The sequence below is a fragment of the Chionomys nivalis genome, chromosome 15 (assembly GCF_950005125.1).
Source record: "Chionomys nivalis chromosome 15, mChiNiv1.1, whole genome shotgun sequence".
Classification (NCBI taxonomy): domain Eukaryota; kingdom Metazoa; phylum Chordata; class Mammalia; order Rodentia; family Cricetidae; genus Chionomys; species Chionomys nivalis.
The window spans coordinates 36061901-36076135 of record NC_080100.1 but is presented as its reverse complement, the minus strand read 5'-3'; positions in this window follow the sequence as shown (position 1 = coordinate 36076135).

Below are 14235 nucleotides of genomic sequence, written 5' to 3'. Positions count from 1 at the left end.
GAATGCTTTATAGCACCTAGAAAGCCAAATGCACTGAACATGCACTGGCAGTTACACGGAGAATCCAGGAGGTTAGTTCATGTGACGAGACGCCGTGAGCTGAGAATGAGCCCAGTATGACTCAGATGCTCAGGCATTTGTAGCCAGACTGCTCTCGGATCCACTCCTCTTCCCTGCCTCTCTCTGCCATTCAGGAACCAATCTCTTTCCTGAGGTTCTCAGATCCCTGCCCCTAGTCACCTGTGGTATGTGCAGGTCAGGGCTTAGAGGGTGAGGAGGGAGGGGCAGCAGGAGCTCTGCTGTCCTCTGTCCTCTGAATCTTAGATTGTCACTCCTCGGGACAGGGCAGCCCACACTAGGTCACAATTCCCACCTTTTATTGCTTAGTCTGATGTCTCTACTTCTGTTCTAATTATGTCTGGAAAAGCACTTTCAGATATCCTCAGAGATGTGCTTCACTAATACCCTAGGAGTGTCCTAATTCAGCCAAGCTGCCAATCAAAATTAACCATGATGGAAGAAAAATCCCAAGGAAGCATCTGTTGGTTCATCATAAAACAAAACTTCTCCATAAGGATGATCAATAACTTAAAAACCCATCATAGACAAAGAACTCTCAGGCTCTACCTTCTATCCTAATGAAACCTGGTGCCTCCCAAATGGGGAAGATGAGAATTCTTCAGATAAAGTAACAATAGCAATGAATAAAATTCATCAAGAGCCAACAAAGGTCAAGTTCTGCACTGAGCACTTAACATACATTTATTTCATTCTTAAAGTCTATCAATTGGACTGAAATGCAGTTAAAGAATTGGCCATGAAGATGCATGCTCATCTTCATGAAACTGACAAATAGATATGCAGAAGACACAGTTCTAGGGATTTTAATATCTAAATAGAAACTTAACATTTTAGTTGAATACTTTTCCCATAGTTTCCCAATTGTTGAACGTCTAGACACTCATGGAGTTGTACATGTCCATATAACATGAGGCAATATATGCATTGTCACTAAGTGACAATAGACTTCTAAGGACTGGTTCAGAAGAAGTGGTGACAGGTTTGCAGCCATCTTTGCTTCCTGCTGAATCATTGAGCATGACCACATGCCTTAAGACTTAACTGTCCTTTGTGGCCTCATCCTTACCAGAGCGATCCTGGGTGTTCACTGAAGCTTCGGATCTTATTTTCACTGCATAATTGTTAGATCTGCTTTTTATTTTTCAGGGTAACCTATCAAAACATTAAAAGCAATACCAGAATGTTCTGAGGAATGCAAAATGTTGGGATTCCTTGTCCTGTCTTCGGCCAAGGAAGAAGTTTCAAAACCCTTCCATGAAGCACCGATTACATGAAAAAGGATCATTTCTCATACCTAGTCCTTGCTTTTATGGCCTTTGACTTGGGAAAGGAGAAAAGTTTTTTTTTCCCCTTGAACGAATTTCGGTTACCTCAGAGTCCCCAAGAATACTTAAAAGTCAGAGGACATACATCTCGCCTCTTAGAAATAATTGCTTAATAAATATTTCTTAATCATGTGGCAAGTCCTCTGAAGACAGAAAGCTAACACCTAAGCATTCAACTGAGGTCTCAGAGAGCAGAAATCTGGAGAACCATGGCAGACAATCAGCAAGTTGTCTCAATCAGCAAGTTCTGGTTTTAGGGAGAAACCTTGCCTCAAAAACTAATATGGAGAGCCACAGAGAAGGACAGCCAATTCCAACCTCTGATTTTCACAGACACTTGCACACTTGTGCATCAGCAGACACACATGTGCATACAAACATGCACACACACCAAAACACCCAAAGCCAAACAGCCTCCCTTCTTGTCCCACCTGAATTCTGACTTCACCGTTTGAAATTACATGGATCTTTTCAAACCTTACTTAACCCTTCTTAGTGTTTATTTTCTCTGATGTTCTCATTTTAATGAGGAGTTTGATGAGAAATACATTAATATCTGGCACATTGTAGGCATTCTGTAAATACTGGTGATGATGGTGGTTGTCATAGAAACCACTGGTTATGTGATCCTGCTTCTGATCTCACCAATAGCTCCTGACTACAATAGATTCAATCAGAGCTTTGCAAGCAAGTCCTTCATGTGGGAAAGGGCACATAAAATTTAGGATGTTAAAAAAAAATGCAGGAAGTAAATGCCAGAGAAAGGTACTGCGAGTCTTTGGCTTGCCACTAACCTTCCTAGAACCAGTAAGTTCAAATAACCACAGGAAAAGACCATCTACGTTCACAGCTGCACGGTACACAAAAACAAAGGATTAAGTCTTCAACTGTTCTCTGTGTAGCTTACTCACTGGCTTGCTAATGGTAAAGGGATCACCGTGTGGCTTTGTGTCTTTGCTTCCAAATTTTGTTTCAGTGCTGTGATGGGTCAAGTCTAATGTGTGAAATTCAAGGGCAGGAAGCTCCTCCTTACCCATGCCATGTGACACAGCAGTGCCAGAGACGAGAAAACATTCTAATGTATTACCAAACAGCGCTCATTTGCTTTCAATGAATTATCTGGTCATCTGCCCAGCCACTCATGTCTGTGAAATACGATTGCAACTTTGTTAAACATCTTTTTCAGCTCTCGCATACAAACTTACAACCCCACCACTGGTCAACACCCATTTTCTCCCCTCATTGACAGGAGTTATAAGTGAGAACAGTGTCCTGTACTTTAATGATGTTTCATTATCTGTGAATAATTGTACCAAGATATCAGACTTTTGTTATTTAGTCGCTTATTGTTTTATATGCATAAAAAATCTGTAATGATTAAGAGCTCACCTTAGAGAAAAAAAGGAATTGAATACAAAAACCCTAGTGGCTTGTTTAATGACTTCAAGGAAATGTTTGGAATGCTTCAGCGAAACAAAGGCATAGAAAGCAAATGTTGACATTTCTACAGGGGTTGACTAGCAGCATGGTGGTAATGGCCTTTTCCTGACTGCCACACAGAGAGATGCCTTCATCTTCTAAGTCCCATAGTGTCTTAAGCAGCCTCCATTTCTCACTGGTGCATCATGAAGCTGTATGAGGGACAAAGTGCTGAGCTCAGAAGAACTAGAACAAAAAACCTAGGTCCCTCTGAGATCATGGGCGATGAATCATTGGATCTAGTATTTGGCTCTCTAGCTTGGCAGATTGGCACTCTGAAGCTACTTAAAGATGCCGTGTTTTACATTAATGAGAGCCCGCCACGTGCGTGTGTCTTAGTTGAGAGTCAGCTGCACATTGGGAAATGAAATTTTCCTTTAAACCTGTGGGGCAAAACCTCTTCCCTGAGACAGCTGCTGATCTCCACGTCAAATTCTGCTGGGTAAAAGGTGACAGTTTACTGAGCTTTAACTAGGAAAACCGAGGGAAAAACAGCAGTCAGAATTGGCATTATCTGGTTTTTAACTCTGCCCTGCCAATCTAGGTTATTTTTTAAAATCACTGCCCATAGAAAAAAATGCTTCGGAGTTTCTCAGTGGACCATGGACCGGACCATTCTACCCGTATGTTCGACTCTTAAAGAGAATGTGTTCACAAGTTAGTCCTTCCCATTTCCCGAATTATAGCTATACTTCAGAAACAGTTTATAGATAATGGGAGGGCAACAATATCAGAACTAAGTTGCTAAGTCTCCAGAGGGGGGGACTTGTTTCTGAGTTGCCAACATAGTAACTATCCAGATTGCCTTTGGCAGTGCTGGTGTGAGGAACCCCTGTGAGTAGCTCACTCTAGTGTTCTGGGACCCTACCTCCCAGTCCTCTCGGATGTCCAACGCGGCTTTATTTTTCTATCTTCAACAATCTTAAGAACAATCTAATGTAATTTTTTCTCTGAAAATGAGTTCCCCCTTCATGTCTAATTTAAAATGGCCACGTCTTTCCATGGAAGAGCTTGGATGTCCACAGCTAAGAAAATAATCAGTGGCCTCGAACCATCTTCTGAGTAGCTCAAAACTGCCGAGTGGGAGGCGTGATGTAGGATGAGGCGAGAGGGAGGGATATGGCTTAGGGTTGTGAAAACATCGACTCATTGATCACCTGGAGCCAGAGAATTCCATTCACAACCTGTATGACTTTGTAAGGTACAGGAAACTATGACTAACTCTGCCCATTTACTGTAAGGGCTGAATGATACATGTGTAATAGCATTTGGCTCTTTTTGCCTTGAGGCAGCTTTTCCTATTATATAGTTCTCTTTCTTTAATGCATAGAAGGAGTGTCTGGTCTACAAAGTAAAAAACACATTTTAAATAAAGAAAACCAAGGGGAAGGATCAGGAGATGCATTATGTAATTAGAAAAATGTCAAAGTTATTTTAAATCAGTTATCACTACTGTTATTGTTTATTATTATTATTATTATTATTATTATTATTATTATTATTATTATTATTATAGACAGGGGTTCTCAGTGGAATAGCCCTGGCTGTCCTGGAACTCTTTGTAGACCAGACCAGCATTGAACTGAGATCTGCCTGCCTCTGCCTCCCAAGACCTGGGCTTAATGTGTGTGCTACCATTGCCCAGCTATCAGTAATTTTATCAGCTTGGAAAGAGTGAATCAACACTTCATTTGAGATGCAGATTTTCATATGCATATTTTGCTATAGATTCTGGCTACTGTGATTCACATTTGTGCCCTCTTTTTGTCCTGTGTAAGAAGTACTGAGCACACTGGGTGCGAAGAGCAAGCTCAGGTACTGCTCAGTTCCCATAGACCTCACAGGAAGTGTCTATAACCCAGTGTATGCTTCATCCCCACCCTGCTTTAACAATTGTGCACATGAAGATAGCTTCCAGTGGGGATGTTTGGTTGACCTCTTTTCTAAGTGGCATAGCAGTGTGTTTCATCACCTGTTTGAAAAGCCATCTCGGGGTCCTCACGTATGAATAAACCCAACACATCAATACAGAATTACTTATTTCCTAGACGTTTTTCTCCCCAGCATTCCATTTCTCAGTGACTAATCCTTCCCCCATCCAACTGTGTCACTCTGAGAGGTTATAGCGATCCATGGCAACCCCTGTTTTACATGAACTCATGGTTTATGTCTTTCCAAGCGACCCTTCTCATCAAGCCCCCCCGAGCTGTTTGCTTACTTTCTGGGAATGTCGTTAATCAATCTTTGCTTTTCCACACATCTACAGTATTAAAAACAAAATACTAAGCACTGCATGTCGAGGAAAGGATGATTAAAAAGTGGCAAGGGTTACCTTGCCAAAGCAACTGTTTATTCTTCTGTGGAGCCAAGAGTGGAACTTGCCTCCATTTTGATTTCTGCTTAAAATTTCTGATCGTGCAACCATGTTTTCATCTTGAAGCCATGAAATAAATGCCCATTCAGCAAATGAATTTTATCTCTGGCTTCATTTTGGGGAGTTTTCTTACTAATTGTTTTATATTAAAGACAATAGAAAGACCTTATGTCTGAGAACTATGTAAGCATTCAGTACACTCTCCAAAAGCACACACCAAGAAAATTGTTAAAAAGTAATTTCTTCCCAATTGTTCTCAGCTTTTATGTTCCATGTATGTGTTTGAGGACAGCCTGGGCTCTATAGAAAGATGTTATTTAACACAAACACACAAATTGGCACAACCAAAAAATAGAGTGAAGATCAATTTCTGACCTACATGAGTCAAAGCTCTAATGTGACACAGGAAATGGCTTCTCTGAACTCCTTTCAAAAAGGAGCTACCAAATTGAAACTCTACCTGCAGCTCCTACCGTTACTGACTAGAAAGTATGCAATATCCCTTCCTATAGACAGGCACCTATAGAAAGGACCTGAAGAGAGTTTACTTTCCAGTGTCTCCTCTTGCGTACTTTTGTCAGTTTCTGTGAGACTGTTTTCATTTCTGCCTGCTTTCTGTAGCCACTCTGAGCGGACCATCCTGGGCTTCGGGCTCTTCTTGTTGCTTTTTAAATTTTCAGCACACAAACTATGGCAAAACTTATGTTTTATTGTAATCACCGATTCTCTGTATTGTTATCAGGCACAAGGAGGACAGGTCAGCCCCTTAAAGAAACGAAAGGCAAGGTCTCAGGCAGAGCAGGCTGTGACACAGGGCAGGACTACTGTACACTCTCATGCTCCTGTCAGTTGTCCTGGCTTCACCAGATGCTCAAAAATCAAGGCCCCTCTTTCCCTTGGGTCTTCACCGTTCAGGACAACACAGAGAACATACTGGGTAGTTTGTGAATTTTGTCCTAACAGTGTGTACAAATGGATTCAAAGGTGACATCTTAGCTTTTGGGACTGGAAAAAGTAAATTCACCCCTTTAACCACTGAGCCATCTTAACTACCGCCTGATTTCCTTATGTTTTAGACTTATTTGTATCTTGCTTGTGTATGTGTGTGAGTTTTCTGTGGGTTCTATTCTTTTCAGTTTCCAAATAAGAATCCATTTACATTCATCCCATGGCACTTTTTAAATATTTGCAGAGACTTAGCAAATATCCCCAAGGTGACGTCAGCTCTGGAATATTGGTTCTGCCAGTAGGTAACCATTTATCATGCTGCTGCTCAGAGAGATAAGAGAGAGTGCCCGCAGCCCCTTCTACCTGAAGGCTCGGGATCCAGACTCAACCGACAAACTGGAAAATGTTTGAAATATGAAAGAACATGTGCAGACATTTTTTCTTACCAGCCATACTTTAAACAAGACGTCAATATCTAGAATATAAAGAAAATATAAGAATTTTAACACCCAAAAGCTCAAAACTGGTAATAGGCCAATGAACTGAGAAAACTGCTCTCAAAAGAAATACTGTAGTGATATTTTGTTTGTACTTTAACAAATAAAACTTGCGTGAAGATCAGAATGCAGAGCTAAGCCACTAGAGGCCAGGCAATGTCGGCAAGGCATACACTTTTAATTCCCGGACTCAGGAGACAAAAGGCAGACTGATCTGTTGGTTCAAGGCCACCCTGGACTACACTAAGTTGATCCAGTCTAAAAGAGAAACAGCTCAAACAAAGGTGATCCCAGCTTCCATGCCTTTTAATCCCAGCAACTAGGGAGGTGGAGAGAGGAATGATATGGCTGGGATCAGAGAGAAATATAAGGGGGAAGGAGAAAGGAGCTCAGGCAGTCTGAGCAGCAGGCAATCTGAGGACAGGATCGCCTTTTTGGTCTGAGCATTGGTAGAGGGGTAAGAACTCTAGTGGCTGGCTGCTCTTCTTCTCTGATCTCTCAGCTTTCACCCCTGTATCTGACTCTTGGTTTTTATTATTAAGAACAATTAGAATTCATGCTACAACAGTTGACCAGAAACAAAGCATTTTAAGAAAGGATGTTCAACATCCTTAAGCATCCAGAAAATGAAAACGAAAGCTGCTTTGAAAACCCACCTTAGCTCAGTCAGCATGGCTGCTATGAAGAAAACACAGGACAACAAACGCTAACGAAGATATGAGAGAGGGACTCCTGCTTTTCATGGACGGGGAAACTGAGGCAATCAATGGAAATCAGTGTTTAGGGTTCACAAAGAACTAAAAGTAGAACTACTGTATAACCCAACCATTCTAAGTCCAGGATGTATATATCCCTCAAAATAAATCATTGTATGCCACCATAGAGATACTGGCAAGCTCATGTTTGTTGCTATTCTCAATAATTAGGAAGTGGAATCAGCCATAAAAAAATGAAAACACAAAAATCTCAGAATAGGGGTGAGAAATACTAAACGAAGTGAGGCCATTCAAGCTTAAAAGACCAGGTGCTGCCTATCTTCCCTAACATGAGACCCTGGCCTCTAATTCTGATAAATGTGTGTTGAGGAATGAACGCCAGTAGAGAAAACTAAAAAGAGGCCGATGAGAGGAAGGGAAGTTTTAGGGGAAGCATAATAGAACATGGGATATGGGTTGGATACAAATAGAGTGTAGGGTATAGAGACAGGAGAGTTGGCGTGTGTTCAAGCACAACAACTAAGCATGTATAGAAATACCCATCAGGGTGTCTACTGCTTTAAATGCTAGGTTTAAAAGTAAAAAGATACCCTAAGACTAATCTGAGATTTCCTAGAGGAGAGACAAATTGAACAAGGCACACTGCTACACTCGAAGGGTTCCATGAAATCATGTATTAATTGGTTTCTAATCTGGCAGGAGTGCGGGCTGAGGTAAAGGAACAAATGATGGCTAGCAAAGCTGCCAGGAAACAGCAATGGTGGGAAGCCATCACTCTGAGGGGAACTGGAAGCCACACTGTTATTAGATCCCAAGAGAAGGGAGGAATTGGAGACGGGGCAAGTGGGGACAGGGAGAATTCACAGGCACAATCCTAGAATATCAGAATCCAGCGAAACAGAAAGAAGCTGTGTGCATGGAGGAGGAGGCTTGGGTTTGGGAATCACTGTTCCTTATCTGTAACCATTTCATCACCCACCCAACGCCCAGAGGAGAAAAACTGTTGCAGCTTGCAAAAGTCATGCCCTTGGAGCCCAGGACAGGGCAGATACATGTGGCAGTTGAATATGCGGACGGAAGCAACTGACTTCATCTTAGGGATAGAGACGGCCAAGTGGAGAGAAAAGGGGTCCAAAGGGATGTCAGCCCGAGTAACTAAGTAGGGAAACAAACGTGTTGCCTTGCTATTCTGACTTAGAGAACACGAAAGTTTTAAATAATGACTTAAAGAGATCTAATTGTGCGCTTGTCACCCCCAGCAAATATCTCTTTGGTTCACAGTTCCACTGGATCTCACATAAGCCTGCGGGGTTGTACTCAACACAGAGGCCCACTGCTTAAGAGGCAGGTACAGACCAATATCCTATCTGCAGCGCACAACACCTGTCTGAGCTCTACCTGCTACCATACAGTTCAAGAGCTTCGGGCAAGGGGCTGGAGATTGAAACACAGAAAGACAGACGGAGAGACACGGACCTCTAGTCACTGGTAAGAAGCGCTTTATTCAATAGCACCACGGAGGCTTATATACCCAACAGTCAGGTGGGTCAACAGGTGAAAACCTTATCCTCTGATCCTCAAGGCAAGGCGTGCTCGTGAAGCAGAGCTGGTAAACAACTTTGACACAGCTTTCAGCAACTCAAGTCAGAAGGAAAGTAAAGGTCACTATCAGGGAAGAGCAGCTGGAGGCCAGGACTCCAAATGGTCCCAACACCTATCGTGGATTCTATGATTCACCATTATACATACCACCATTTGGTAAATGCACAAAGATACCCTCCCACCCCGAAAAAAACCCAAACAAACTGCAAAATGGGAAGTAAATCTCTGAGGATATTCATGTAGAAGAGGTTACAAAAGGGGAGAGTTAGACAAAATGATATCTCTGCTGTTTGGCTTTTATAGGTTGAAGTCGATACATAGTTGCAGAAAACTAGCCAGAAGTCTGATTGTGAGTTATTAGCCTGAAGGGACACTTTATCAAGCTCGGTCTCACTTTTCTTTTCAACTGTTACAAGAAGTGGTGCTAACAGGAACATTTTCTTCCCCAGCCCTGTCGACTCCTAGTTTAAGAGATGCTCAGATTGTTTGGTCTGTACATGTTCTTCCCCGTCTACAATAGTTTTCCAAATGTCCAGCTAAATCTAAAACTGGAGAAACTGCTAGAAAGAATGGATGAAATTGGTTCTTTTCAGGGGTCTGGGGCATTGTGCACATTGTTGGGGAATATTATTTTAAGGTGTGTTACTTTTGTTTATGCTGAGGAGCGTTTGTTTAATGATGTAAAGATGTGCTGATTTTGTTTATGCTGCATTTGTTTAACTCCGTGAAGCTGTGATTCTTCGCCTGTCTAAAACATCTGATGGGCTAATAAAGCGCTGAACAGCCAATAGCAAAGGCGGAGCAATGAGAGTGTAAGGGGAAGAGAATGTCAGAGGCCAGCCACCTAGCCAGAAATGGGGTAAGAGTGACAATAAGCTATACAGAAGGAAGAAAAAGGAAAGGCTCAGAAGCAAAAGGTAGAAGGGATAATTTAGGAAAAGTTGGCAAGAAACAATCCAAGCTAAGGGCAGGCATTAATAAGTAAGAATAAGTCTCTGTGTGATTTATTTGGGAACTTGGTGGTGGGTTCCTCAAAAGATCAAAAAGCAAAAAAAGGATGAAAAGATCCACACATCAACACATAATTGTTGCATTGCTCTAAAGGAAAAGAGAAAGAGCTGGATGGATATGGTACCTTGTCCTAGTCTCTTTGGTCACAAGCTCAGCATCATTAAGAAGGGACAACGTTTGCTTTGGCAGGCTTATTCTGGGTTGTCAATGTAGGGTAATGTCACTGTTAAATAATTATTTCCTCAGAATTTAAATGCTCCCTCCTGGAGAAGGGCCTGCTCATTAGGTCCTAAACAAAACTTACAAAATTCAAGAAAGTCCTGAAACTTATAAGATTTACCAGGCACCTCTCCGTGGTTATGTAGGGAGTTAGGAGTTGCTGGGGAGAGGAGACGCTGGTTGGTCACAACACCTGTAAAGAATACAGGTTTGTGATCTGTCACTCATACTGCAGTGAGCTTCCTGGTAATACATCTGCCATTGGGTCGCCCATGTTCCTCTATCAGGGGTCCTTCACCTTGCTAATGCTTTGACCCTTTAATACAGTTTATGCTGTGGTGACTCCAACCATAAAATTATTTTGTTGCTACTTCATAATTGTAATTTTACTAGTCTTATCAATTGTAATGTAAATACCTGATATGCAGTCCTCAAAGGGTCATGGCCCACAGGTTGAGAACTCCCTCTGCTCCTGCAAGCAAGCCCGTAAAACTCCTTGGTTGGGGAGGTCATAGACCCTCAGAGAAAGGTCACTACTGTTTCTTATCTAAACTGATACGCTGCCAAGCTACAGTCTAATTATTGTTTGCAGTCAGAGACAAACGCTATTCTTGTCTTGAAACAGAGGAGCTTCCCATTTTATGCGTTGTGGTGAATGCAGGGACTCCTGGCTCCTAAAGCTGCTTAGAATAAATGACGGCTATACACTCAGCCCTCGACCAGCCATGTACACAACCCTTTCTAAGGCTCAGGGGAGATCCTGGAAGAAGGAGTGGGATAAAGACAGCTATTAGGGCTGGGAAATGTTATATTCCGAGTAGGATCCCACAGCAGCTGTGTTTGCCCTAGGCCTGCTCAAGACAGGGGCTGCCAACGTCCAGTCACAGATTGGGAAGGGACTCATGAACTCTAGACTTCCCTGATGTGTTTGTCAGCTAATAGATTCTTCCTTCAGTTGTGCATGAATGGTCAGCTCCAAACCCGGGGCAAATAAAGCCCATCCTGGTTAAATCAGAACAAACAAAACAAAATTCATGAATGTATGGGGGGATCTGTGAGAAGGAAGGGTGCCTACTAGGGGTGGGGGCAGTTAAAAGAAGGTGGAAGGAGAGAGTAAAAAAATGTACTATGCCTATATTATTACATATTAATGCAAAATAATATATTATGTAATAATATAAAATATTAGCATCTCAAGATGCCAGCTGTCAGACTTGAGGCAGTTACCTACTGAACATCAGCTACTTCCTTGTGGAAAAATTTAAATATCTTTTTGCTATTTTCCCTCTCATCTTTTCAGGACTGCTCTTAGTATAATAGGCATTCAGTTAGTGATATTGATTTGATTGACGGTTGAGTAATATTGCTGGAGGCAAAGGAAAGGAGATCTGAATGAAGGAGTGAAACGTGGGCCTGAAAAGATCCACCTCTGCTGCAAATCAGCCCAGCTGGTTTCCAGGTGGATGAGGATTACAGAGATGGAATTTCCGTAAATGAGATGTACAAAGTCCCTTTAAAAATCACACAGTCTCTCACAGAAAATATGATAACTGATTTCTTAGCCTACACTTAAAACGCATCCAGGATTCTAGTATTTAAAAAGAACTGATAACTAAAATGAATGAAGGCATTTTATTAACCAGACAATAGTTTTAAGGCATTTTAGCCAGGGACACTTAACATTGTTATGCAATTCTCATAAAACCCCTGTGAGAGAGAGACATGCTTTTTCACAGTTTACAGACAAGTGATGCTTCTAGGTTAGAAAGTAGCATTTTGTTTGTTTTGTTTGTTTTGAGGCACTGTGTCTCATTACGTAGAGCAGGCTGGTCTTGAAATCCTGATCCTCTTACCTGAGCTTTCTGAGTATGGGGGATTTCACATGCGTGTCACTAAGGCTGCAAGGTCAAGTGTATTGTTTTAAGTTGTATGATGGTGAGGAAATGGTGTTCAGTTCAAGCAGTGTCCAGACTGCTTGTGTTTAAATGGTTTTTATAGTATATGAAGTTTGTGATTAAATAGAAAGAGTGAGCAGCCCTTCTAATAACTGTACAGTATGACTGGCTTTGTTCTCTCCTAAAGGCGTATAGGAGAGTTATCAAAACGGCCCCCAGACCTAAACTATGTCATCAAGGAAGCATTCAGCAGCGATTAGCATAAGGCCTGACAACAGGGCTCGCGCACCATGATTTATATAATAGGGATTTATTATTTCACAAAGCAAGAGTTCTGGAGACAGACCGTTGTGAACATGGATTTAGTGGGCTAAGAATGTCTGGTTCAATGTCTTTGTGATTTTTTTTTTTAACCTTTCTCCCCTGGCTCCTCAGTGTTTATTAAATATCCTTAAACAAAGCAGCAATTTAAAAAAAGTAATTCTCTATCATTTCCCCAGCATTTACTTGGCTTTATATTCTTCAGCCAGTCTCTAGCTCACAGAAGAATGAAGAAGACGAGGTCAGTGCCGATAACTGAGTTAGCCTAGTCACAGCCCATCTTGATAGGAAGAGCCACGCGGTTACTCTTCAGCTCTACAGCACATGCCCTAGTCCCCAGGAGCTACTTACCTACGCTGATATGTTGTGGGAAAGCCACCCACGTAGTGAATGGGCTCACCTGTGGGCCAGGAAACGTTTGTGCCCAAAAGCAGGCAGCAGGATGGGTTTGGCTATGGCTACAGCTTAGAGCTCTTGTGAAAGGGAACAGCCCTAGACTAGCTCTCCTTCGGTGGGCTTGTGGCTGGCTGCTGGCCTACACAAACTGCGCTGGCTGCTTTTGGCAATGAATGACCGCTAGGTACCGGTGTGATAACCACGATAGCTGCTTGCCAATTGCCTCTTTCTTACTGCTCAGCAAAGGGAAGTGAGTACCATGCCCAGAACGGTGATACTTTCAAAGAAGTCTATTTCTAACTTTCCTGGTGACAAGGATTGAACGTGAGACCTCATTTTGTCTAAGGAAATATGTGTGGGTGTCTATGGGTGAGAAAATTCTTCACAAGGGTAGCCCCACTTGGCATGGCTTTGCTTTTCCTAATTAGAGGTATTGGTCTGGCAACCACGGTGTTCTGAGCACGAAGGCAAAATCCAGTCGCTAAATAAAAGAGCTCAAATGAGAGCTAAGAAATGCCTAGGTATCTGAACGATATGAAGCTACTGTGTACCAGCTTTGAACTGCCTTTCTCTGGTCATGTTTGACAACAATCTAATAAATAAATATAAATACAAATAAACAAAACTACTGAACTAAACTGTGTAAGTCATGACTTGGTTAGAATTTCTATTGCCAGGAGTAGGGCGTATTTGTAGTCACAACGGTATGCATAGGGAGCCTTGCCACACCCATGTGGAGAAAAAGAAATGTCTCCTTCTACTAGGTCAAGAAAACCGAGATGCCTCTGTAGAATGCCTACCGACTACAGCCAGGCATGAGAGTTCTCAGTCAGGGTTAGTCTGGTTCATGCTTGCTACGTTTTGGTGGAGATTTCTTTCCTGTGTGCACTATTGCAGAGCGCATGCTGCTAGGTGGTGGCTGGGATCCTGATTTTCCACTTTGGTTCCCACCACACCTTATTTGTTTATTAGGTCACAGAGGTTCCTAAAATCCACTCAGGCAGTTCAGAGATGTCATGACTGTGTTTGCTCACCTCGAGTCTTCTGAGTACAGTAAATTCACTGCAGGATCACTGGCGTTTCATTACATTTCAATTGTCTCAGAGGCTGGCTGCATCTTTTCTCCATACATTTTTTTTTCTCAAATCATAAATGTCTTGGGAGCAATAAACCTGCACATCAAGTCTCTTGATGTATGCTGTGTCTGTCTTTGAACTGCCGCTAGCCTCAATAACATGGCTCACAGTCCTGAGCGCTGAGCGCAGAATGCCAAATGGAACTTTTTAAATCACTTTTTATAACTTCAGTATTTGTATCTCATTTCCTCAGCTACTTCGGAAATGGTGAAATTTACCTATATATGTTTTTTTT